Source organism: Rattus norvegicus, chromosome 7 (genome assembly GCF_021556685.1).
Source record: "Rattus norvegicus strain SHRSP/BbbUtx chromosome 7, alternate assembly SHRSP_T2T, whole genome shotgun sequence".
In the NCBI taxonomy this organism is placed as follows: Eukaryota; Metazoa; Chordata; class Mammalia; order Rodentia; family Muridae; genus Rattus; species Rattus norvegicus.
The window spans coordinates 64,932,662-64,960,513 of NC_141540.1; the positions used below are offsets into that span (position 1 = coordinate 64,932,662).

The following is a 27,852-nucleotide window of genomic DNA, read 5'->3' on the forward strand; positions in this document are numbered from 1 at the left end:
TTATTTTATGACACACACTAGGCCTCGCCATTAGTTAGTGTTTAGTTTTGTATCTAACAGGTGCTGTCTCTCCATGTGTGAGGTTTTGGATGTTTAAGGCTCAGGATATATATTTAAATATAGCTGGAACTTAATGATGCATTTTATTATTATATTAAATTTGAGTATTAGGTAGGAGAAATGCAATAATGGGAAGACGAGGAGCATCATTAAAAGTGGGTTTTCTTTATATAAGCATTATTCATATTTTACCTGGGTTGTTAGGACTCCAAATGACACTGACATTTAGGCCAGCTGCAAAGCTTTTTCTTTAGATTTGACAAAAAAAATATAAATGAACACAATCTCAAGGCATTTACTGAACTTCGAAGCTCATCCTAGTGTTCTGATGTGATGAGCATATCTTGTGACCAGGAAAGGCGGGTGGGCTGGAGAGGTGACTCAGCAGTTAAGAGCAGGAGAGATGACTCAGTGCTGAGGAGCACAGACTGCTCTTGCCGAGGTCCTGAGTCCGATTCCCAGAACTCACATCCTGACTCACAACTGTCTCTATCTTCACTTCCAGGAGGTCTGCTGTTTTCTTCTGGCCTCCTCCAGCACTGCATGCACAGGGTGGAAGGATGTGCATGCAGGAGAAACACACACACACACACACACACACACACACACACACACGCACGCACACACATGGACACACACAATTTTAAATTTAAATATCCAAAATCTATAAGCTGAGAATGATGGCACATATCTTTAAAATAAAATTAAAAAAAAAGAAAAAGAAAAAAGAAGAGGAAGGGAGGGAGGGAGGGAGGGAGGGAGGGAGGGAGGGAGGGAGGGAGGGAGGGAGGGACAAAACCCAGGACAATTTAGCAAGGTTAAAGCACTGATAACACAATACTTCCAGCTCACACTCACTGAGTCACACTCTCTAGCCACGCCCTCTTAAATTTTAGACACTGAGCAACTCCAGACTTGAAGAATGGTAGAACCCAAGTATTCCCTTTCCTAACATTTTTTGGCTACTTGTTTGTTCATTGGTTACATTCTTTAGTGCTCGTTGAGTGTCCAGTAAGTAAGAGTGAGGGAAAAGCCGACATCTATGGAAGACTTGTTGTGCTATAGGCACTGAGCTGAGTGTTTGTCTGCCTGAGTTTATTCCCTCGAGGTGGGAGCTAGCATTATCCACACTTTTCAAGTGAGGAAACAGAGGTACAGGTGACTACATAATTTCTCCTGAAGCTACCAGCTGGTGGGTGGTGTAATTGGGATGCAATTTTATATTTGAATAGCTCCAACCCATCTTTCAAGGCAATTACCAAAGTCATTTAAAAATTATAAGCAAATTAAATATTTTACCATTAACTTTGCATTTGTTAAACATGAGTGCAAGCACAAAACGTGAAGGGAAGCGTTCACTTTTATTTCTCTTGGTAGACACAGAAACGGGAGTTGGAACAGCCCCAAATGCATCCAATAATATTTTATAGAAAACCGTGCACTGTGTGCTACAAATGAGCTTTCTAGAAAGGGTGATGCTTTGTACGGTTCCTGCAGATAGCAAAGGGAGTACCCAGGAGGGTTTGCAATTGATTTATCCACTGTGTTATCTGAAAATGCCCACGGTTGACCTTGACCTCTGGACCCAAAGAACAATGCACTCAAGAGTCCTCTGTGCAGGGAACTGAGACCTCCCTTCGCAGGTAGGGAATGATGGTGTCCTTATGCCTGAGTCGTTTCGGTTAGTAGAGAACTATCAGAGTCACAAAGGAAGCGGAGGCAAAGCTGTGATTCTTGTCCTTTGGAGAGCAGAATCATGGGGCAGAGAGCAAGCCGCAGGATATGCTCATTTATGGTGATTCCCACCTTGTCCTTTTGAAGGATCTGCACTAGGAGCACAGCAGGGCGTCTTGATGAGTGCGAATGGAAAAAGGCTTGCTCAGAATGGCAAACGGAGAGGAGCCTTCTCAGCTTGAGAGTCATTCTTTTACTACACACATCGATGCAGGTCATGAGCCTATGAGTTCCTGTCTCGACATCGCCTAGGAGCGTCTTAGAACGGTAGCCCATACGGACCGAGACAGAAACTGGGGCTGTGGCTGAGCTGCCGCCCTTGGAGGAGGGCTCCAGGTGATGCTCATGCCTCGCCATGCAGTTGTACAGTCCCACTGGCTTTTCATGACAGTAGGTTAGGAATACATGGAGAGGTGTGAAATCTAGGTCACCTACTCAAGAGACTCCGAGTTAGTGGACTGGGATGTGGACTCACTATAGTAATTTAAAAAAAAGTTTTCAGGTATCTCAAGGTGCAGAAACATTTGGGAGCTGTTTTTCCTATAGGTTAAGTGGCCTATTTTAAAAATTAAACAAAAAACTGAATGTGGTGTATGTGTTTGTGAGCAGATGTACATGAGTGAAGTGTGCATGTGTGTAGAAGCCAGAGATCAACACCTAATGTCTTCCTTAATTACTCCCCAAGTTGTAGTAGTAGTAGTAGCAGTAGTAGTCATAGTAGTAAATAATAATTGTCTTAGTTAGGATCTTATTGCTGTGAACAGACACCATGACCAATGTAAGATTTATAAAGGACACCATTTAATTGGGGCTGGCTTACAGGTTCAGAGGTTCAGTCCATTATCATCAAGGCGGGAGCATGGTAGCCTCCAGGCAGGCATGGTGCAGGAGGAGCTGAGTTCTACATCTTCACCTGAAGGAAGCCAGGAACAGACTGAGCATTCCTGAGCTAGGAGGAGGGTTTCCAAGCCCACCCCCACAGTAACGCACTCCCTCCAACAAGGCTATACCTTCTAATAGTGCCACTCTCTGGGTAAACATATGCAAACCATCACAGTAATAATAATAATAATAATAATAATAATAATAATAATAATAATAATAATATAGTTATCTGAGTGTTTTGATACTGTCATGCACAGACTTTGAGGCAAGCACTTTTCCCAAGGCTCTAACAGTGAAATGGCCTTGTTTCATCAAGCAAGGACAAGATGTTATATCCAACTGGGTCGCATAAATTCTCTCATCACGAGCTTCCTCAGTTCCGTTAGATGCATCATCCTCTGTGTGGGTGCTCCTAGTCTTCACTGCCATGGTAGGTAAGATTCAGCCTAGAAGATCTGTAGCATCTCCAGGTGCATGGGGCTGGCTGCATGTGAGATGCATCAGTCGGTAAACCCCCTATGAGATGACAGTAAGCTTTGGGAAAAGGTAACTGGGCGGAGGGGGCACAGGAAGTCTACTAAACTAGGATTGTATAAAATACGGACTTCAGTGAAGTTCACCAGAAAGTGCAAAGTTTGCAAACAGTATTTCCCTAGGGAAGATGCCTTTACCTGGTTTCTCCCTGCGGTTCCCCTAGCCACAGCAATATCAACCCACTGCCCCACCTCTACCTTCAGTAAAATATATAGCAAATAGAGCGTTTAATCAGTGTCATTGGCTGTATAGTTCTGTGACTCTGGCATTTCTCAAAGTGCTTCTTCAAGGACATAGAGGTTATTACTCACTGCTAAAGCAAATTGATCCTACCTTTTATAAGCTTGCCGGGTACAGGGATGACAAGATGTATTTGATTCTTAACCCTCTCCTCTTTCTATGATGCTGGCTGCGGTACCTCAGCGTTGTTTAAAAAGGAGAAAATGGGGACTATTATATGTTATAAAGCATTACCTCACCCTGGCACCCAAGGGTGTATATTATGTGTCCAGAGGACAAAGCTTAGGAGCGGCGCGTTGACAGGCTGGGCCACTCCATCTCAATTGGCTCGTGCCTAACTTATTTGCTTGTCTTTCGCTCCAGTGGTTATGTAATTTTCTCTGGAGTTAGTTGCAGTTTTTCAGCCTACAGTGAGAAATCACGCCTGGTAGCCTATTAATCCTGCCAAAGGTCAGTTATAATGATTAAAGCTGTTTTTACACATGGTGCTGGCTGCTTGCTGGGAAGGCAGAAATGGTGATGTAAGGCAGTCTTCAGCTTTTGCTGTCTAATTAGATGTATCTGGACACCCCAGTGTCTTTAATCCTTCCCCAGACCATCCTGTTGAAATAACTTTAAACATCTCAGCATAGAGACTATAAATAATGAAAGCATTTTGTCTTTTATTTTTCTTAAGGCACTGACTTTTAGACACTTCTAATCTCCACCCCCACCGATTTCTCCTTATCTCTCAGAAGTGATCAGTGTCTTGTAACTTGAAGAGCTTCTGGGTGTACTTTGTTTATGTGAAATACTTTTATTTTTTAAAAATAATGTGAAATTTGAAGTTAATTTCGGTGGGCAAAAAGTATTTAAAGGGCTGAGGAAATGACTGGGTTAGTACCCAAGGGACATATGTCTATAATCCAAGCCCTAGGGAGATGGACATTGGAAGATCCTTGGGGCTTCCTAGCCAACAGTCATTCTAGCCTAATTGTTGAGCTACGGCCAATGAGAGAGAGATCCTTTATTCCTAAGAACAAGACCCAAGATTGTGCTCTGGCCTCTACATGCACACGTACATGTGCATACACACATCCCCACACACCATAGGAAAGCTTACGCATGTCTGTGTGCCCCCATGCATGCTCGCGTACATGCACACACACACACAGACACGCACAGACATACACACACACACACACTCACACACACACACACACACACACACATTTTGGCTTTTCACAGTCAATCAAATTAAACCATTTATATTGAAGCGCTGCTCCCTAAAGTTCTAAGATGTGACACTGAGTAGACATAGCTGGAGAAGAGGAATTAATCCAGAAAGGAGTAGATCGCACTTCCAATCTTACTTTGCTTCTGCCCCTTAGGAACACAAGAACATCTTAGAGAAGGATGTATGTGTAGTCGTTTGCTAGATTATGCATTACCACATAATTGATTGCTGTTTGAGCATTTCCTAGTTCCCAGAGAAACTGACACACACCTGTCCCTGGGCTTGTTCCTGCTAAAAGATTTATCTTGGGCTCATTTTGTTCCTTAAGAAATGAAAGTTTTAAGAGTTGTGAGTTACTTTTGATTTACGCACTTTTCATGATGCTATCTGATTAAACGTCAGCATCCTTTCTGTAATGAGCTTAGGTTTGCTATCACGGCTGTGTTGTGTCCCCTCTAACTAATCATAAAAATATATTTTGGCTTCTATTCTTCTACTATTAGATAAATAGATTTGGGGTGTTGTTTGCCTCCAAATAGTAATTTTATTTTTGCTAGCATTAAAAAGACGTTCCTATTGTTCTGTTACCTCTGCTAACTAAGTCTTATTGCCTTCCAGGCTTTAGGACCTGGAATACATTTTCTTTCTCTTTTTTTGCTAATCAGTACGGAAGCTAGGTCAGTGGATCTACGCTCAGTCACTGCTACCTTTCCTTTAGTGAATCCTGTCTGGTTCACTCAGAAGGCATATAGATGGTTTAAGAAATAAGAGTTTTTAGTCTCTTAGTAGTTTAAAAACAATCAAATCAATGTATTTTAATGGGTAGGAGTTTTCAATGAAATACAGGAAATGAGAATGACTCCCCCATCTACTCGTTCCTTCTTTTACTCATCCACAGTGTCTTAGTCAGTGTTCTATTGCTGTCAAGAGACACCATGACCACAGTAGCTCCTGTAAGAGAAGATACTGAATTGGAGCTTGCTTACAGTTTCGGAGGTTTGGTCCATTATTGTCATTGTAGGCAGCATTGGAGAATGCAGGCAGACCTAGTAGCTGAGAGCTCTACATCTGGATCCAAAGCCAGCAGGGAAAGAAATGCACTGAGACTGCCTTGGAGTTTTGAAACCCCAAAGCACCAGCCAGGTGACACATTTCCTCCAACAAGGCACAGCCACTCTAACAAGGCCACCCCTCCTAATCCTTTCAAATCACACTGTTCCCTAAGCATTCAAATATATGAGCCTCTGGGGGCCATTCTTACTCAACCCACCACACATAGTGAATGTCTGCTCAGTCGTGGATAGAGACTTTAGTAAGGAATCTACAGTCCGTATTGTAAGTGTAGCTGGACGGACAGTTGAAGGACACCATTAAATCAAAGTCATGAATCATCCTTTTATAGGATGCAGAAATTAATGAAATGTTAACTGTTCGTAGCCTCAAACTGTGGATCAGTAAGCCAGTGACTTGCCAGTACCCAGAGAACCCTTGTACTCTAATATCAGCTCCCTCAAAGTAAGACTTCTGAAGCAGAGCCTTTCCTGGGGTTGTGCATTCCATAAACAAGGGCCCAGTAGTGACACATGGCATAATAAAGGTATTGAGTTCAAGCATGTGAACACACGAAGGTAACCTTAGCCCTTGAGAGGCTGAGGCAGGAGAATCTCTAGTTGGAGGCCAGACTGGGCTATATAACGTCACTCTTAAAGAAGAAACCAAAAAGCTTTAGGCAAAGATCCTCCGTTCTGAAATTCGAGAGCTCCTGTGGCAGAAGCAAATGTGCAGTGTACCTCACTGCTTCAAAGGGGGGTGATGGGAGGCTTGGATAGAAGATTGCACATCAGATTGTTTTGCCGTCGTAAGAATTAATTTTACCACTAAAAGAATTTAAAGAGCAGCAGCAGTGGAGGAGGAGTGTGTCCTCTCGGCATGTTCTGCAGTAGAAGCAGTTCCAGAGCATGATGGGAGTAGAACGGAGAAGAATGGACGGCGATTCAAGCTGTGCGTCCACTATCTACACGTTTTCAGATTCTGGTGTTCCAGTACCGGCATGGTGCCACCAATAGAAAATTCCACACCTAAACTCTTGGGGTGTGTGTGTGTGTGTGTGTGTGTGTGTGTGTGTGTGTGTGTATCAAAACATAGATACACTAAGGTTATTATATAAAAGTTACCTATAGGGTATGTGTATAAATATAAAAATATAAATGATCTTCACATTGCCATCTGGGTCTCATCTCCAAGACAGCCCATTACGATATGCAACTATTCCCAAATCCAAGATGTTCAGGCTCCAAACTGTTGCTGGCCGCCGTGATTTTACATAAATGATTCCCATCCTGTAGCTGACCAGTCTTGAGTGGTCTGCATTCTGAATCTCAAGTCTTCTGTGCACTGTTGATCTAAGCTTTCTATTGACTTCCTTCTCTGGATCCCCTTGCACTTCCTGCTGACTTCCTTTCCCCCCTCCTGCCTCTCCCACATCAGAGTCTGTTTCTCGCATTGAGGTAGAACTAGGATAGTGAGTTTTCATGCTTTGTGCAAAAGGAACTCAAAGAACATCAGTGTAAGGTTCACATTAGATCTTTCTCATGCCCTCACTTGGCCAATTCAATAGTAGACAAGTCAGATGGAGTCCTGGGCAGGGTGATGCGGGGTTGGGGAGTGGGGATGGGGGTGGGGTAGGGTGGGGAAGGTTGGCTATCAGGAACGAAAATTAGATGACTCAATATTCTGATGAGGACCAGCTTCCTTCGTTCCTTTACAGGGAAGTCTGTGATACCAAAGCACAACTCCATGCACACCTCTTGACGTTCTCACTTGGGTTGCATTGGTAAAGAAGATCTTGGGTGACTGAGGTGGAACTATTTTTGGTTTATTGGCACTAAGACATTTCCATCATAAAAAGATACTGTGTCCTAAAACACTGGTTCTCAACCTGTGGGTTGTGATGATTAAAACATGATTTCCAATGGTCTTTGGACCAACCATACATTTATTCATGTATTTTTTTGCTACTTCATAACTGTAGTTGCTACTGAGTGACATCTCTGTTTCTAACACCATTGGAAATGTGTGTTTTCTGATGGTCACGACCCACAGGTTGAGGTGTTGATCTAAAAACAATCCAAGACGGGAGTATTGTCATAAGTGACCTGGGAATCTTTTTAAATGTTGCATAGTTTTGAGCCTGTGAATATCACCACCAATCAGATGAGCAGGGTGTGACCAATGGCCTATCTGCCCAGTAAGGAAGGCCAAATGAAAGTGTTTTCAGTGAAAGTGAGTTATTAATGTTGATGAAGAAGTTTCTTTTCTAGCTCTGCGCTGAGTTTCCAAGAAGCTAAGGTTTATGAGAAAAAGTTTAATTTCATTTCATTTCTTTTTCTACTAAATAAGTGTAATGAAGACTACTTCATGGTGTATTATAAAGGTTTCAGACATCAGTTCGCATAAGCCCTTTAAATCATATTTGGAACACAGGAGACTCAGAATACGGCTTGGCTGACATCCGTAATATTATTATTGGTGTACTTTTTAAACCATGCAAATTACCTTTCCTAATCTTGGGTAGCCATGTGTTTAGCTGATGAGGCAGGAAAGGACATGCTTTAAGCATGCTCATGATGCCATTTGTGCCTGGTTACACTTTATTCTAACAGAAAAAGGTTTAAAAAAAGAGAGAAGTAAATTTTAACTCCTTTCTTCACCTTTACCCTTTCAACAGCTCTAAAATTTACTAATCTTAATACTAGGGTGTTTTTCCTTTCAATATTTATTTATTATATGGAAGTATACTGTTGCTATCCTCAGACACACCAGGAGAGGGCATCAGATCCCATTACAGATGGTTGTGAGCCACCATGTGGTTGCTGGATTTGAACTCAGGTCCTCTGGAAGAGCAATCAGTGAGTGGTCTTAACCACTGAGTCATCTCTCCAGCCCCTTAATACTAGGTTTTAACAGTAATCTCCTTGAATTTCTTCATGACCAGAACATTCTAGATGGGGCATTCATAATTGTAACCCATCAGTCTACTCTCAACTACAGGTGAACTTCTTGCTATAGAAAAAAGACTGGGATTAAATTTTGGTTAATGAGCTGGCACAAAGAACATGGTAACTATTCAGAACATGATTCCGTTATCCATTTACTTTTGCTTGAGGTACTATGACATCACATCCCATCTAGAATGCTCTAGTCATGAAGAAATTCAAGATTACTGTTAAAACCTAGTGTTAAGGGGCTGGAGAGATGACTCAGTGGTTAAGACCACTCACTGATTGCTCTTCCAGAGGACCTGAGTTCAAATCCCAGCAACCACATGGTGGCTCACAACCATCCATAATGGGATCCAATGCCCTCTTCTGGTGTGTCTGATGATAGCAACAGTGTACTTACATATAATAAATAAATATTGAAAGGAATCACATTTGGCTTATTAGAGTGTGACATTGTTAAAATCTGGCCATATTAAGAATACTAGATGATCATGTGATTTGGCTGAGAGCCCAAATAATGCAATTTGAACTTCATCTGTCTTCTGTGTTCAAAACAGAGTTTCTCTGTCTCATCAGCCAGTGACTGAACTCTCGTGTCTTCTTCTTCATTTCTCCCTCCTCCCTCCCCTCAGCCCAGTTTCCCTGGAACCAGGACACACATGAAGTCTGCTTTCCCTAATGTTGTTTTGATCCATCGTGGGTTTAGACAGCCGTGTGGCCTCTCTGCGTGGTCCACACCATCTTGTCTTTCTTTTTCCAGCTGCACAGTTCTCTTGGCACACTGGGTAGTAGTAGGGGGAGCCCACTGGTATCCTGTATCTGTCCCCGGCAGGAGTCACTTGCCTCGTTAGGCAATGCAAGAGCTTGCCCTGCTACTTTGTAATTTGTGTCACTTGAATCCAAGTGGGAAGAGTTGAAGGAAACTTTCAGAGAAAAATATAAAACAAACCCTTTGAAAACGTGAGAACATAATGCCTGCTTAGTAGACAGTGATGTCGCTGGTGATTTGTATATAATTATTACTCAGTTTTAGGTGGTACTTAAGTCCTTTGTCCAGGACGGGAAGATTCATTTGTACACATCATTATTATCCTTCCTGACATGTGCTTTGGTGACATTAATCAGGGCTGTATTTCCTGCATCAGTAATGATAAGGCTGTCTTCTGTGGCTTTATTATGTTGTCACTGTGTGTGTGTATGTGTGTGTGTGTGTGTGTGTGTGTGTGTGTGTGTGTGTGTGTGTGTGTGTGTTGCCTCTCAGTGGCCGTCCTCTGGTACAAAAGAAATATCTCATGTGGGGATAAACTCCCCAGTAGCTGACATTTAACAGTCATGTTGGCAAGCATCTAGTTTTCTTCCACTTCGTTCTCTCTGCTTGTCAAGCTGAGTCCTGGGGAATTATCGTCGGTGGTCAGAGTAATGACTGCTTGTCATTTGCAACAGAAAACAGTTCTGAGATGGCGCTTCTTTCTAAAGACTGATAGTTCACACGGAGGTAGGCTTGACGGAGCGTCAATTCAAGCCTGCAAATGACTAACTGATTTGAAGGAAGCCTGAAAGAGAAAAAGGGAATTGCCGGACTGGTCTGGAGGAGTGCCCATATATGAAGTTGTCTTCAGAACCATTCACAGTCCAAAGGACATGTTTTCAACCAGGTGGCAGGAGGACAAATGGAAGCAAGTGTCCCAGGTTCCATTCTGAGGACAGCAGGAATTGTCTCAGGGGATCTAAGTGCGCCATTTCAACGCTACATCAGAAGAGAAAAATTGAACCCCGCATTCCATTTGTTTGCATTTGGTTGTAGCAGAACAAATCATGTGGGCAGGGCTTTAACAATCAGATCCTGCATATGATGACTACTGTCTCTTCCCTCCCTCACGGCCCCGAGCTCTGGTAACTGCCTCATGCACAAAACACATTAAAGACAGGAAATGATAAACTGGAATCGACCAGTATTATTTATTAATTTGTGAGATGTTTTAATAAATCCAGCCTCCAGGGCAGAATCAGTCAAGGTAACCATGGCACGCTGTCTGTGTTCCTGTTAAGGCGTTTGACACATCGCTTTGTGGTTGTGTGTTCTCGTTGTCTGACTCCTCCAAATAAATTGTTCCTGGAGGGAGAAGGGAGATCATCTCCTTGCTCTTCTGTATCCCAGGATATAGATGAATAGGGTGCTATTGGCGCTTGGAGAATCAGATTCATCCAAAGGTGGCTTCTATTTTTTTAAGGGTTTGATTTAATTGGACATTTAGTCACGATTGCTAGTTGTACCGCATACATTGTGAGTTTAACAGTTCGAGGAGGGCAGGGAGAGACACAGAGTAGGTGTTAGGGAAATGAAGACTGTCAGAGGACTTCTGCCCACATCCCTTTATCCTTCACAGTCAGCTCTTCTGAAAGCTGAGGCCCCTGTTCTCAGCCTCCTCTGGTCAAACAGGAATAAATGCGATAATACAGTCAAAGCAGGAGGCTGTTTCCAGTTGCCTACATCCTAGCATGTCCTTGTGGGTCATTAGGGTGTAGCATGTGAATAACACACATCCTTAGCTATTACACATCAACAGAAATGTCTCTAACTACAGAAAACCTATCGCAGCATCCTGGGAATAGCCAGAGGAGAACATGGAGACATCGTTTTACGGTGTTTGCTCTTCCTGTAGAAGGTCACGAGTTTGGAGCTAGACACAGATGTAGCCTTCATGTGTCCTCACGACCCTGCTGGGAAGGCACTGTGCCTCCACTTTATAAGTGAAGACCAGAAGCAGAGAGAGATTTTGAAAAAGTAAGTTATGTAGATGACTATTTTACAACTAGAGTGCTGGAAAGCCAGAATTTGATCCCGGCAGCCCCTCCTTCTAGGTAGGACTGGATGCGGAGCCACGGGGCTCCTTTAAAAGTGCAGCTCGTACACACCCCGGGACCTCGAGATTGCTCTCTTGAAGCCTCTATACACATTAAGAGCTCAATTTATGAAACCTGCGATCTGTGCTGGCCCAGGCAAAAGGCCAAGGTAACCATGACATTCCTTTGACTAAGGAATGAGGTATCGAGTAAGAGAAGCCTGTCCCGGTGGGAAAGGGATCAAAGAAGATAAAAGATTACTGTAGACCCTGGAGCTTTGGGGAAGGGTTCTGAAGAACTCGTAAGCCTCGGGGGTGAGCCACTGAGAGTTTCGTTTTAGCTACAGGGAAAGATCACCAGGGATGTAGGAAAAAGTACACGGGCACATGTACTTAGGGAGAAGACGACGCAGGGAGATCTCCGAGTAGGCCAATAGCATCTGATTGAGAAACCACTGTCTGTCATGGTGGTTGGGAAGAGGGAAAGGCACAGTGTGTGGCCCATCACAGAGCTGTCAGGTGGGAGGGAACAAGGCAGACAACAGAGAAGGAAGAGGCTGCGGAGAAGGAATGACCGATTGTCCTCATGAAACACACACACCAGCCAGCCGACATCTTACCATGTCAGCTGAGGGGTAGACAGTAATGATTCTGAAGAAAACGAATAGGCCCGCCTTGGCCTTCTATACTGAATGCTAATGTTATGGGGCCTCCAGAGCTCAGTGCTTTCATTACGTTCCGTCCTATCTGTCTTCTGTGAATCCAGAGGTGCATGGCCTACTCAGGACGGAAACGAAGGTGCCCCCTGAGCAGGTAATACACACACTGAGACAAGTCACCCGTCAAACTCAGGTATGTGGAGAATTCAGACTGTGTAAGGCAGTGTGACCCACCTACCCTTGAGCTGCATTTGACACAGGAGGGGAAACCTAATCTGGTGCAAGAAAAGACGTCTAATATGAACAGGAAGAGAACAGAAGAAAAGAGATGATAATTCAGGACTATGATAATGCTGGCACACAGGAGAAGGGTTCTGAAGAACTGATACTGTACACTCATTTTAACCCCAAATAAATTTCCCAGTGCCCCTCAGATATTAGGATTATTTCTTACCTTATATGTTCAAACTAAATTTATTTTGCAATATGGATTATATTTTTGTAAATTTTCATAATTTGGGAGGGATTTATTCCTTTCATAATACATATGGGCAGTTTTTATTTTCTTGCTCTATTTAGGGGAATCATAGATACTTTTATGCACGAGTCTTTTTAATTTTGTAGAATTGGCTTAGGGGTTTAGCAAGAACTCAAAGATGCATGAAAAGCAATTAGGGAAGTTCCTGGCCCACAAGAAGACTCATATTCTTTTGTCTGTTTATGGTGGAAGTGACTCATGGCATAAATAGCAAACCAGCGGCTCTGAGGGCAAAGGGTCAAACCTAAATAGATTCAGTCACATCCTTCGTTAGCCTTGATGTCCTTGGTAGTTGCTTGGAGATGTGAATGTGGATCGAGTGTAGGAGTTTATGAATGCGTCTGTGGCTGAGTACACTGATAGCAACAGAGACTTACTAACTGCAATCAGGATTAAGTGAAGGAAGACCTGGTGTCTGGCTCAGAAAGTTCAGTGAAGGTTAGGTAGCCTGTACTGCTATCACATGGCTGCCACTGACGTCACCGTGACCACCAGCACCGTTAATGATTGACGTCACTGAGACTTGTGTTACTGACGAGAAGAACCGCAGCATAAAAGTGATACACAGTTGAAAAGGAAGCCTCATGAAATTCAGTGGTTGCTAACTCACCATGACATTCAGTTTTTACAGAATACTGTGCCATTTCCAGAGTTTTCTAGAGATGAATAGGGGCAAGAATTGAAGTACTAACTGTTCATTTGATCTATAGAAGCCAAGGTTAAGGAGGTAAGGAAAACAGGCCCCACAAAAAGATAGGCTCTGCATTGCTCCACTTAAAATACCCACAATCTACCTAAGGTGGTCAAGATTTGCAAACAGCATATGGACCAGTGGTTGCTGAGGGTCTGGATAGAGGGAATAGGGGTTGTGTTTGATAGGCGTGTGGTTTCAATTTTGCAAGATGACAGTGTCCTAGAGGTCTGCTGCCCACCAATGGAAAACCGTGTAACAACATTGGGCTATGAACTTTATATGGTTAAGATCGTAAGACATGTTCCGTGGGTGTTTCCCACAGTTTGAAAACATGGGGAAGGGGAAGGGGAGAAGTAATCAAGTTTAAAGTGATGGTCTGGGCTTGATAGCTTCTGTAACACCTCCAAGGGGCACAGGAGGTGTTGGTGGCTGCATCCACTGAGCATGTGGTCTTCTCCAGGCCAGTTGGAAGGAAGTACCACTCTCCAGAAACAGTTCCTGGAACAGGAGCTACAACACTGACCCACCCCAATTTCTCAGATTGCAGTTTGCCCAGCTGGATTGAATTTATATCCATTTCCAAGTTGCACTGGGCCTCTCCAGCGTAGGGAGAGTCAGCATTTACAGCAAAGGTGATGGCTACTGCTGGGAACTTAGTAGCCCTGGTGGGGATTAGCATGGCCTCGGGAATAAGATTGCATGTAAGATTAATATCGGGTAAGTGCCACTGTTCCTTCTAGTGTTGATGAAACCACTGCTCAACTTTTCTTTCTTAATAACATAAGGAGCACTTTATCAGGAAATATCTTACAGCTATTGCATAGCTGATGGGCTAAGAACAGGCCATGCTATTAAGATTTTTCACCACATTCTTTGCTTTGTTTGCCCTGGAATGAGAAATCAGGGCACTTAAACTGCATGTCATTAATGCAGTCAGCAAGAGATAAGGTTTGAAAAGATTTTATTTCAAAATAATTTTAGATTTTTCTTCTGTGCATGCTTGTGCATATGCATGTGTGTATGTTTATGTGTATACATGTATGTGTATGCATATGTGTTTCCGTGTGTGTATGTATGTATGTGTCTATGTGGTTTTGTATATGTGCATATGTATGTGTATGTGTGTGTATATGTGTATGCACGTGTGTGTTCATGTTTGTGTGTGGTTTTGTATACGTGTACATGCATGTGTGTGCATGTATATATATGCATATGGGTGGGTGTGTGCATGTGTGTATATGTGTACATGTATGTGTGAATGTGTGTGTGTGTGTGTGTGTGTGTGTGCGTGCCTGTATGTGTGGTGGGAAAAGTCTTAGGAAAGATGATTCACTTAATGTTCTTTTGTCCCTCAGGTTTTGTTGTTTGTTTGAGTAGAATCATTAGTTTGGAAAATAAGATAAATGTTTTCTATCTGAAAAAAATAGAATGGTATTCTAGAAATTGTAAAATTTAGACTTGTTTGCCTCTTCAAAATAGTCAGCTCATTTTTCATGTACAGAAAGTCAGTTTTGATCATAACTTCAGACCAAATGCATACGCTAGCCTACTGAATGAAAGGGCATCAGAATGAGGCAGGCTGCCCCAGGCAAGGGGCACCACAAAACACTGGATTGTAGATAATTCCTGGTGAAGTAGGAGCTTCTTCCCCTCTGCTCCCTCCTATGATGTACTTCCCATTTCTCCATAGAAAGAAGAGGTATTTTTGAGCCCGCTTTTTGGCAGTCAAGAGGATCCCACATCAATTAGTTCTACTTCTTCTGGGATAAAGTTTAGAAGCCAGGGTGTTAAAAGATAATAATTTAGATGAAAATTACACTCAAATGACGCAAGCTCCAGCCTGGAGCAGATAGTATAGCAATATCTGTCTCACCTTGCTAACAGGTCCTGTATAGACACTTCAGATACAATATCCTATCTGTCCATTTAACAGGCTTGGTCCACTCCCACTCTGTGTGTGCACTTATGAGTGTGAGAGTGCTCCCTTCCAGTTATAAGCCCCAGGAAACCCATCAGTGTACCCATGCAGCTTCAGAGGGATGCAGGCACATAGTGGTTATAAACTCCATGGCAGAACATAGTCTTGTTTTAATCTTTGGTATTGTAGACATTTGGGTGTTGGTATCTCTTCAGTTTTATGGTCTCATCTGTCGTGCAGATTCCCTGTTCTGCATTGCTATCTGTTGCTGTGGTAAACCACTCTGACTGAAAGTAACCTTGGGTAGGAAAGGGTTTGTTTCATCTGCAGTAATGTTATAGTTACCATTGTGGAGAATTGAGGCAGGAAGGCAGGCAGGATCTTGTGAATGGAAGTCGGCAAACAATGCAGGAAAGCTGCTTGCTGGCTCACTAGGGGTCATGCTCTGGTAGCTGGTCTCTTCAGAAAGCCCAGCCTAGAGTCCCCCTGCTTAGGGAATAGTACCACCCACAGTGGGGGGGGGCGTCTACATCAATCAACAATCAAGAGAATCCTCTTTAGGATGCTCACATTCCAGTCTGAGCAATTCTGCCATTAGAACTCCCTTTCCAGATGACTCTAGGCTATGCCAGGTTAACAGATAGTTAACACTAACTAAGACACCCTTATTTAAAAGAAAATTATTTGTGGCTACATTATTATTGAAAGGATACCAGATGCACACTTCCGTCGGTCTATTTTCTTTTGTCCAATGGAAAAATAAAAGTATTTTGAAAAAAAACACAGTGGATCATCACTATTTGCCAGCAGGCTGTCCCTTAAGTACTGAGGTGCTATTAAGAGGCAGAGAGGAGATCCACTCCTGGTTCTTCGGTGGATAATGTGCACCACTAAGCACCAGCAAAGAGAATTTAAAGCGAACTGTTTATCTAAGGAAATGCTCTGTAAGTACTGCATTCGAGTGAAGGTTGAGTGTTTTTTTTTAAATCCAGTACCAACCATTAAAAATAAAAAATATAAAATTCATGCATAAACTTTCCGTGCAATTGATACAACTTTTTCAAATACTGTCAATCAAATAAAAACTCTCCGTGTACGCTCACTGGGTACCTTCTTGGGGGGTGGGAAGGACTGGGTGCTTAGGATGACTGATGAAAAAGAAGGAATCACAAATGGTTTAAATAGCAATAAATAATAAATACACATAATAATTGCTCTGGGGACACCATGAAAGGAACGATTAATTCCACCTGAAGGGATAGAAAAGACTTCACGGAAGAGGGAACTTTGATCTATGACTAAGGGATAAGTGGGCTTCTCGGTTGTGGTAAATAATGCTTGCTACTAAGATCAACAAACTCTAAAATCTCAACACAACAGGATGGAATTACTTCTTAGTCATGTCACAAACCAATGACCCAATCAGGTTAGCAACGGTGGAAGGCTACAGAGTAAGTTGTGGACCCTAGATTCTCTGCTGCGGTAAATGAGAAACATTCATTCACGTTCGTTCCCCATCAACTTAAGTGTTTGAACACTTGTCTGGATGTTGGCACTGGATGGGGGAGTCTGTGGGACATTTAGGAGGAAGTAAGTCGCTGGAGGCAGGCTTTGGCAGCTTATAGCCTGACCTCACTTCCGGTCCTCCCTCTCTGCTTCCTGTGTATGGATGAAAATTTGATTAACCAGTTTCCTGCTCCTATCTCTATGATTTCCTGCCAATTTCCCCATCTGTTAATGTCTCTCTGTCATGATGGACACCAGCTCTTTGGAACTATACGTCAGAACAAGGGCTATTCCCATCAGAGACACTTTCTATCACAGTCTTCTCTCACAGTAACAGAAAAATAACTAATGTACCCAGAACCCCATTTATACTGGTTAGCTTTTTCCAGACTCTTGGAATAAGCAATATGCAAATGGAAGTTGTATGGGCATAACTCATCACTTTAATTCCTGCTCTGTGTACTGGACTCCCAGCACATGGCTGCCCTGAGCTATGGGCTAGGAAGTGTATCATAGCAAGTGCTAAGGTAGATGAGGGAAACAGGGACCAGTTAATGATCGTTATCTTGCTAAATATCATGAAATTATTTTCCATGGAGAAATGGAGTCAGCTAACAAAACGGACTGAAGGGATGACTGGGAAAGAGTCTGGGGGAAGAATGGATCGTTGCATTTTGGCCTCGGTGCACAGTGGGTGAGCAGGAACATATCAATGAAAAACACCATTAGGAGCCTAGTTTATGGTTAAATTATCAACAGCTCGAATATGCTACCAAGAACTTTCTACTGCTGCTGGTATTATTGTTTTCCATTGTCTCATAAGTAAATATTAGTTGATTTTCGTGACTGAAATTTGAAATGGGCATTATATTTATTTGAATTTGAAGTGGGTGCTTTCACAATATACTTTTTAAAATTGAGTTGTTTTTTTTTTCAGTAAGATGCTTTTCTTTGAAGATTAGATCATTTTTACACACTATATACTTCTTTAAATTTTCACTAAACACCAAAATACAAATCTACTCAGTGCTTAATTAACAGCTAGTAGTTGAATATCCACAGAAATGGCTTTTAAATGGGTAGAAGGGAACAATGCCCGTATGTAACCCATGTGACGATTTCAAAATAATCCAGTCCGTACTGCATAAAGATATCTGCGTTAGAGTGCTTATTTCAATTCAAATAAACAAGATATATTGCTGTCCTTGAAAACTGACATTTCAGGGCACACTCTATTCATGTCTATAACAATACATTTGCTTTAATTTGTTATGAAACTAAATACCATTTTACACATTGAACTGAAAACATTTTAATTATGCATAGGCATTAGGTCCCCTCAAAACCTAAATTAGCAGAAGTCTCAGATTGGGCAGTTTGTAGGTAGGTCTTTAATGAGAATGCTTGATACCCAATACCTTTCATTCTGTTCTCCAGTCCTTGGACTCAATTGCAGATTAAATGCTCGCCTGTACCCGTAGCCCAGTGTTACGCTGGACTTTGTTATGGTTTATGGTATGGATGAGCATTTTCTGTTTTCATTTGCATTAGCGATTTGCTGGCGTTTAAATTGACGGTCTACGGGTAAAGATGGCTGTGCAGCATTCCCTCCCCTTGTCTGTTTCAGGGTCTGCTGGGTTTGTGACATGTTTCCCTAATGATAATGACTCAATGTGGCTTTGCCCTTTGTCATAGTTTGAAAGCACAAGCAGCGGCTCTAGGAGCCATTTTAGATCTCAGCGCCCATCACTGGATCATAATGTTACACTAAGCCTGTGGCTCATACTGTCTGCTCTTTCACATCATGTGTGAAACTTAAAAGCCAATTCGTCAAGTGTGTGCAGGAGATGAATAGATACAAAATGTAAATCTACTTATTTTGGCTCAACAAACCATGGAATGTTTCTCATTAGGGTTAATGAAAACACCACAGTATATCTATAAGAATTTTTAATTCAGTGCTCACATATGAAGCATCTGCCCAGTACCCAGTCATGAATACTAAGGAGAAGACCAAACTCCACTCTTGATGTGCTCACAACAGTGGGAAAAAGAGGCCTAAAGGAGTCTCTGGTTTGGAATCAGGTTATCCCTGAAACACAATGAAGCGGATAGTCTGAATAACTCCCATTCTGGACTCTGTTCCCCTGAAAGAATACTCCTGAACACCCCTCTACCTTTCCTGCCTGGAGGGTTTTGAGATAGAAAGGGTTTCTTATTATGCTGGCTGCTTCTACATCCGTCTCCTGTGAGTGTTGGCACTCACACACATCCCTTTAGGTTCTCTGCCTCTCTCACTCTATGTTGAGAGAATACCTTGTGTATAGATGTCAATGAAAAAACCTATGGCCTATAGGAAAGGGTATAATAGAAGGTGGGACATCCGGGAGGCAGAAGGAATTCTGGGATAGAATGAGGCATGGGAGATTGGCCCGGGAAGATTTGGCAAGACCACACTTAGTAACGGAACACAGGTAAGCAACCATGTGGCAGAATGTAGAACAGAATAAATGGGTTATATTACGTCATGACTTAGTCAGAGAAGGGCCTAGCTATATGGACAAGGTATTTATAAACATATTTTGAGTCTGAGTCTTATTTCTGGGAACGTAGGACTGGGAGGAAGAACAAGACCAAACTTCTACAACTGTTTGCCTTAGTTTTCCTAATCTTTTATCATTCTGTTTTCTTATTCTTCCTCATTACATTCAGCTATTAGGGGTAGACTTGTTCAATGATTGGGTGTGAAGAATGGGAGTCATTCCTCCAATGTCCTTAACTTAGAAATCTGATAAATTAGAATTCTGAGGAGTTCCATAAACTCTAATTTTTCTTAGCTTCTCTATTGGACTGTATTTTTATTTTAACTTAAGACATTTTTTAAAATCAATGCTATCTTCCCAGAAGCAGATGACCATAATAAATATATGAAGATGAAAGAGATCAGCGCTCTAACAATCTTAGAATATCCCCATCTTTATTGGTTTAGATCCTTCCTCTTATTTAGGAGATGAATTACGGCTCATTGCCTATTCTGTCTTGATCATCACATGTCAAAACTTGATTTTAAATTCTCTTTGATACCCTTAATTTGGGTACTTAACCCCTATCTCACCAGGAAGCTTATGTGAGAAACTCTTATTGCCATTAGAACTCATCAGACTGAGTTTAGCTGTGTGTTTTCTTTGTGATCCTTAGGTGCTCGGTGATTCTGCTCTAATTTAATGAATATATTCAAAAGTTGTTAATTAAAAGTGCTGATTGTCTGATCAACTGTTCAGAGTATCAGTTAGTCTTTAGATGTCTCTGTTGTCTTGAGGTTGACTGGACTAAGCCACGTAGCAGTTGAATGGGCCTGGGTTCCCTCCCTCTGTAGAGGTTCCTTACACCTTAGTCCATTTTCTGCGAGATCAGTAGCTTTCTCCATGTAGACTAAAGTGGCTCGGTTCTTGGCCCTGTCTAGCAGTTGGTATACACAGCAGCCACTCCTTGACGTAACCTGGAAATGGACAATCAAAGCTCTTTTCCTCATTCCCTGTAAGAGAGAGACCCTAGGGAGTCTGAGATCATCTGTCTACCTCCTCAAGACTGACAGCTGCTATGCCTACCCCAGAACTCTCCAGAACGTCTTTGGTCAGTGATGGGAAGATTGTTAAATATATTAGCTTATCTAATATTTCCCAATAAGGCCAATTCCTGAGCTATCAAGGGATGGTGTAGATTTCCTCCCAAGCCAAAGTGTTTTTTCAGAGGAATACACCAGGTATGCAATACCTGCCAAAGAGGGAAGCCGGTGTAATCACTCCCTGATAGATCTGGAAGTCTAAGGCAAATGCCAGATTTGTTTCTGCCAGCATGCACCATGTTTAGACAAGGGGGCGAGCGTCATGGCAGTATGGGGATGCTTCTACGAATACTAGTCTTTCAGGTGAAAACTGAAGGAAGTGCGAGAAGGCTGACCAGGGAAAATGATCTGCCTGCTAATCAGTTAGGGAGTGGAATAAGGCGGACACATCTTCCTCAGGTACTGATTTGGATTTGAGCAGTTGCCCTGACAGGGCCCCAGGCTCCTTTTGTCCTGTTGCTGTGCCATCTCCAAGGTAGTACCTTTATCCCTGATGCCTCACCACCAGGATAGCTGCTTTCCAGACAATGGGAAGGGAGAGGGAGAGCAGGCACTTCCAAAGGTGTTCACCTCCACTCTGTTGCCATCCAGTGATTGCAGGGGCGGCTGGGGAAGGAAGGCTCTCTCCTTTATCCCCAGGCAGTAAAACTGCCAAATTAACGTCCACAGGAAGTCTGGCAGTTAGATACTGGTTACTTAAAAGGATTACGGTTTTACTAAATCAGCATTTAGGGAGAATCAGTAAAGTGCAGGGGAAAAAAAAACTATGAATTACCTGAAAAAGCCTTGTTTACAGAACAGAAATAAAGACTTCAGTTTGCTGTGGTGAGGCTTTGCCTTGGGCACAGCTGAAAAAAGGCAAGGTCTAGGGTGAATAGGAGAGAAGTGAGCCACTGAGACCACTTTGTCTTCTTTTTCCATAAATTATACTGTGTAAACAATGTGGGAAGCAGGTAGAGCATGGTCACAGCTTTGTAACATTTAATATGCCTTCTCAATGACAGATATTAATTATGTTTAAAATAATGAAAATGGTATTGAATAAGACTGGGTACCTTTTTAGAATCTCACATTTTAAAAAGAGAAATACTCAATTAAACAATGTACTAGAAATTCACAGAAACGTGAAGAGTTCTATAGAGGGCAGGATTGACAGGGCTGATGGACTAGTGGGATATTTACAGTCTGTGAGAGGAAGGACAATATTAAATATTTACTCAAAACGTTTGTTAAATGACTGTCAGGTGTGTCTTTGCTTAGGTTGCCGAATCTATCATTATCTATTTGATCTATCTATTTATCTATCTGTCTATCTTATCTATCTATCTATCTATCTATCTATCTATCTATCTATCTATCTATCTATCTATCTATCTATCTGTCTATCATCTATCTGCTATCTACCTATCATCTATTTATCCATATATGTATATATATCTCACCTGTCAATTTATCTGTAAATTTATCTGTCATCTATATATTTATATAGCAAAAAAACTGGGGGTTCATTTGTGAGGTCCTTAGGAATGATTAGCTTTAGAAATGGCCATTTTTCTGTTTGGAGCAAAATATTTTATAGAATGAATGTATATATGTACATATATATACTTTAATATATACATCATATACATATACATAGTCTTAGTATTTAAGATGGCAAACACCAATGCATAAAGTGTAAAAAACACCCAGGAACATTTAGATGGGAGTGGGGAGATATTTAAAATCATATGCAAAATTCAAGCCAAGATAGAGTCTAAGATGACACAATTTTGTCTTTGAAGCTGTTCGGGTTTTTTTCTTTTTTCTTAAAACTCGCCTATACGTTTATCTACCCAATAAGAGAGCATAGAAAGAGATGCTTCTTTTGCTTCACGGTCACTGGGGCTAATTTTACACTGGGGCCTCTGTGGAGAAGGAGGAACTTGTTTGACCTTAGAAATGTCCACTGAAATGTATTCTTTCTCATATACAACTGCCCCCTCAGATTATATAGGCAGAAATGATAGATATTGTTGCTATAGTTATGTTCAAGTTAGAAATCTGTAATTTTTTTAAATTTTATTTTATTTTTAATTATTTCTGTTATCGTAAGATAGGAGGAGTATATACATATGAGTGCTGGTGCCCACAGGGGCCAGAAGAGAGTGACAGATCCCTGGGCTTGGGTTACAGAGGGATGTGACCCACTTGCTATGAGTATTAGAGTCAGAGATCAGGCCCTCTGGTAGAGCCACATGTCTTAAATGCTAAGCGATCTCTTCAGCACCAGTTTCCAATTTATAAGCACGGAAAAAGCCAAACCAACTGGGCATAACTTTGTTTACTAATTTTACCACTGATGTTCTTGGTAGAAACCATCTTCATTGGGGGGAGGGCGGCAAGGGGGGGAGGATGGGGAGGAGAACACCCATAAAGAAGGGGAGGGGGAGGGGGATGTTTGCCCGGAAACCGGGAAAGGGAATAACACTTGAAATGTATATAAGAAATACTCAAGCTAATAAAAAAAAAAAAAGAAACCATCTTGAGGTCTATTTTTAGTATCAAGAATGTGATTTATTCGTTTATTTCTCCATTCACTGCTTTTTAGCCTTCAGCTAAATTTGCTCCATTAACTTTCCTGATCCTAAACCTGATTCTGCTTCATCCGCGCACATTTTAAACATAGTATATGATATAATTACAGGTAGGCAGCTTAACATTTCAACATATCTGATTTCAGATCTAAATTCGGATGAACATTATTTAATGTAACACCTTATTATAACATTATTGGTCCATAAATGTGTTAAAATGGCGAATTGTTTTGCCAGCAGGAGTCAGCCGTGGTCTGAACTAGGGGTACTTGGAAGCTTTCCCAGTTAAAAGTGACTCTTTCCTGTAAAATACCAACCAGAAGTTCATTTGGATCAACAGTTTACTTTGCATTGTCAATGGGGGTTGTTCAACCCGCCTTTCATACTTTAAGCATGAAATAATACATCAATGAAATAATACTATCCATTTGCTCCTAGTACCACATTGAGCTCAGTCAGGGTAATGCAGGTCCATCTATAATTTAGGTAAACTGAGGCATTCCAGGGAGCATCTGGTACAATGGCAGGATTTCAGTGGAGAAAGCCGGAGAGGCAGGGAGGAACATGCCTTCCTTAGTACCTCAGTAATGGCGTCCTCTCTTTCTCCATCATGGCAGCCTTTCCTCAGTTCCAATAAGCAGTGCTTCTCAAAACATTGTGTTCATGATTTCCTAGTGATTGTAATGAACTGCAGAATATGACTCAACAGGTCAAGGGTACCACCCAAGGGTTCTGAAAAGTTTCCAGAGGATGCTATTTCTGCTGTTCCGAGAATCGCACATTGAGTATCAAGGCTATAAAATATCAGTGTGGTCTGGAATAGAGTCTGAGAGTTAGTGGTCTGATGAATGCTGGTCCAAGCCCAACTTTTAGTTCAGTGGCCCCACCTCTTTTTTCCTTCTCCACAAATGGGAGGCATCAGCAATGATTGGTCCTCACAGACCCAGCTGGGTCCAAAGAGTTAGCTCAAGAATGTTCCTTGTGCTGTCTGCTCTGTCCCTCTTTTGTGGTGTTTTTGTCAGCTCTTAGTGGATCAAGTTCCTTTTAAGGGAGGCAGGTGGTAAAAGGCACACAAGATTCCAGCCACAAAATCAATCCCAGCATCCTCTCCTTCACTGCGATATACTTAGCCACACTTTGAAATGCTCTGCGGTACTGTAAAGGATGAAACTTTCTATCAGAATGTTCAGCCTGGCAACTCTCCTCATTGGCAGCCCTGAGGCAGGTTTTTTCTTTCATTGCTCTTACAGAGAGCGTCCACTGACAACCACTCCTTTCAACTCTTCTTACAGAAGTTTGCATCTCCACTGAGTTTACTTTCTTTCCCAACCACCAAGAATTCTAAACTGGTTTCCACCCTGATGCCATAGCTAGCAAATTCTGCCAAGGCAGAATTCTTTCTTATGGCTGGACTGGGCCTTCATGGGATATTTATTTTGTGAAATACTACAGAGTTGTTTATTTGAGAACTAAGTTCTAGATAATGTTCTCCCCTGCCTCTCACTCTTCTGTGTGGAGAAGACGGCTCACTGGATCTCATTGCATCATTCCCGTGTCCTGCTTTTCAGTGACTCTTTCCAATGTTCTTGATTATTTATATCCCTCCCTCTCCCCTCTCCCTCCTTCTCCCCTTCCTTCCTTCCTCCTCCCCCTCCTTTCCTCCTCCCTCCTCCCTCCGTCCTCTCTCCACTTTTCAGATTCCCTTCTGCATTACAGAAAAGCTCAGTCACTTGTTCACGATGGTCCTGTCCCTCCTCTATCAAGAGCTTCAGATCATTTAACCTGGCACCCAACCATGTAATGAAATATTTTATGTATTTTTCTTATCCACTGGATTATAAGCTGCTATTGAACAAAACATTTTCTTGCACATTTTTATGTCTAAAACAACTAGTCTAATATCTGGAGCATATTTCATAAAAATAAATGTTGGATGAATGGCTACACTTATTGATCAGCTTGGGTTCCCTTATTGGTTCTCCATGATTTATTTTGTTTCTGTTTTTGACAGTTTTATATACATATATAAATGTCCAACGCGCTATGGTTATGCTTACCATCTGCCATTCTTTTCTCTTTGGTCTCTTTTACCCCACTAGCTGCCACCCATGGCTATGACACCAGGAAAATGACAGCTCCTCTTATAGCCACCATTAAACCAACAGCTCTTCAGGAAGGGTGGAGCCCCATGTATACCCTCTGTATCAGTGATGGAATGTTGGAAGTCCCCAGCCTTGTACAGGCGTCCATTTCTGTTGTGTGCTCATAATGGCTCTGGAATATTGGGGTCACATTCTTTGCCACTCCTCTTCTGCCTCTAGCTCCTTTCTACATTCTATCTTTTCCTTCTTCTATGATATCCCCTAGGCCCTGTGTGTGAGCGTGTGTGGTGTGTGTGTGTGTGTGTGTGTGTGTGTGTATGTGTGTGTGTGTGTGTGTGAGAGAGAGAGAGAGAGAGAGAGAGAGAGAGAGAGAGAGAGAGAGAGCACTGTCCTGTTTAGGATAAAGAGCTCCAGAGTCCCTTAATCCCAGCACTTTAGGCCAGACATGAACGTCTGCATTATTCCCTCCCTTTTAAAAGAAGTTTTTCCTGTCCCAGGGTTGCAGTAGAATGAGTCTATAGTTATAAACATAAAGATTTTAAAGACATTTTAGCAGTGTGTCCATTTAGGGCACAGCAGTGTGTATTTCCCTATTCAGCCCATGACCTACTCAATCATGCAGTACCATGGGTTTAGTGCCTCCTGTGGACTGGTCTTCCAATTCAATGACAGAGCAGTTGGTTACCTCCAAGAGAACTTTGCTTGCCGGTGTAATACTTACTCTATGTGATTTCTAATTTAGACATCCCTTGTAACATGTCTTTTGCTTTGATTTATCAACAAAGAGCCCTTTACTGGTATCTTACATGAGTTATCTGTAACCCATGTATACTGTATACAGGTTTACTCTCTGTTCCTGAATGCTGTCTCTGTAGGTCAGAAGTCATTTTACCGACTACTTTATAAATGCCGACATCAGCATGTAGAAGTAATTTGACAGATTTGCCACCTGGGGACCATAGAAGCTTTATCCATTGTTTGCTGGTATTCTACCTCGTTTGATGGAGAGATCTTTTCTGTTACACCCGATGCATGACATATTTGTCCCTGACATTCAAGCAGACCCTGAATCGAAGGGCTCCCTTCTGCCCCCTTTGCCTTGTATGGGACCAGTGTGGCTGTTCAGGTGGCTAGCCCAACTCATTGATCTCCTGCTGGACATGTATTAACAGTCACACAAGACTCTACGTTTAGTAACTGTGGGTGGTACTAATGGAACTGTTTATAATATAACCATGTCCATTTTCTGTGTTTGAAACTATTGTGTCAGATGGACTGTTCAAGCAGCAAAGGAAGGTGATTGAATATCTTGGGGATATTCACAACTTGGGGATCTCATTCGGAATCTTGAAGTTCAGAATGTACACTGGGATCTAGACTCAGGCAGAAACATTGGACAGAAGTAATCCAGCCCAGGGGAATGGAGACACCTGACTTGTCGTCGTCGTCGTCGTCATCGTCGTTCTTGTTGTTGTTGTTGTTGTAATTTTATAAGCTTCTGTCCCCAAGTGTTATAGACCAAAAGTGGATAAATATTTAATGATTTGTATGCCTATCCCCGCAAACACATTTCGTTTCTAGGAATAGAAGATTATCTTGGTAAGTGTACTGATGAATAAAGGGGAGGGGCAGATGGATCTAACCGATGGTAGATGTAGACACGGCCGCTTTTAATTTACCTATTTTGCCTTAATTTAGTCTCCTATTTCCTCTGTTAAGTTCCTGTTGCCCACACCCGGGAGAATGGGCACGAGGTATATCCTAGGTGGCACGCACATGAAGTGAAGGTTGTATTTGAATTGTGTCGCAGGGACAATGGTAAAGCAATGGATGAACTTACCATTCCCTTTCGTTGCACACTGGGCACAGCTGTATGGGCACAGCCTTTGTCATCATGAGCTGAGTGTAAGCTAGATACAGTCAATGAGCATTTGCCACTTCCCACGAAAGCAAGTACAAGAAGAGAGTCACATAGGCAGCTTTCAAGATGTCCAGGTGCATGCCACTCTGGTGACCCACTGGGGTGAAGACTTCCGTAAAAGAGTGCTTCATGTACTGGTGCACTAACTTTGCCTTATATACTTTGAATTCCCATTATACATATTTCAGGGGACAGGATCCTGGGAAAGGTCAAGTTACAGACCCAAAAAGAAGTCTATGTGACAATTTTTGTATCTATTACTCACCTTGCCTGTGGAAGATATGCCACTTCTTAAAAAAAAAAAATCACTTCTTCCACATGCCTGACTCTAACACGTGGTTCAATCTTGTTAAGTCAGTCATTCCATGACTTTGGATGATTTCTCTTCATGTTTCTAACTGGGATTCATAATGAAGAGCTCTTGGTCACTCTATCAGTCCAGACAAGAGCAGGTGTCCCTGCTGCCACCCATTGTAACCCTTCCGTCATGGAGGACATAGTCCTTAACCAAGTACATCTCCATAGTCATTTCCTGTCCCAGCGTATTACAGGATAGAATTACACTTCTCAGTGACCTGAGGCTGTAGCTTGTTCTCTTTCTAGCAAATATTTGAGCATCTGCTGCATTTCAGACACTGTGCCAAGACCCAGGTCGGATATTAGGTGAGCAACATCAGGGCATAGTCTTTAGCATTAGAATGGCTGTCTTCCATATAGCATCCTATTGTCATAGTAGACAATGTATGTAGGTGTATGTATGTATGTATGTATGTATGTATGTATGTGTGTATGTGTATGTA

General features: G+C 42.1%; 1 protein-coding gene and 1 long non-coding RNA gene across 10 annotated transcripts in view; one reads left to right on the forward strand and one right to left on the reverse strand.

Moving 5' to 3' along the window:
* Nucleotides 1-25,234, reverse strand: part of LOC134479878 (uncharacterized) — a 30,491-nt gene extending 5,257 nt beyond the window's left edge. The window contains exons 1-2 of the long non-coding RNA XR_015624708.1: nt 25,087-25,234; nt 2,615-2,707 (exon numbers count right to left, since the gene is read on the reverse strand). This is a non-coding gene — a long non-coding RNA (uncharacterized LOC134479878). The remainder of the gene's footprint in view (nt 1-2,614; nt 2,708-25,086) is intronic.
* The window catches only part of Grip1 (glutamate receptor interacting protein 1), a 657,804-nt gene that overhangs the window by 290,069 nt on the left and 339,883 nt on the right, over nt 1-27,852 (forward strand). The window lies entirely within an intron of this gene.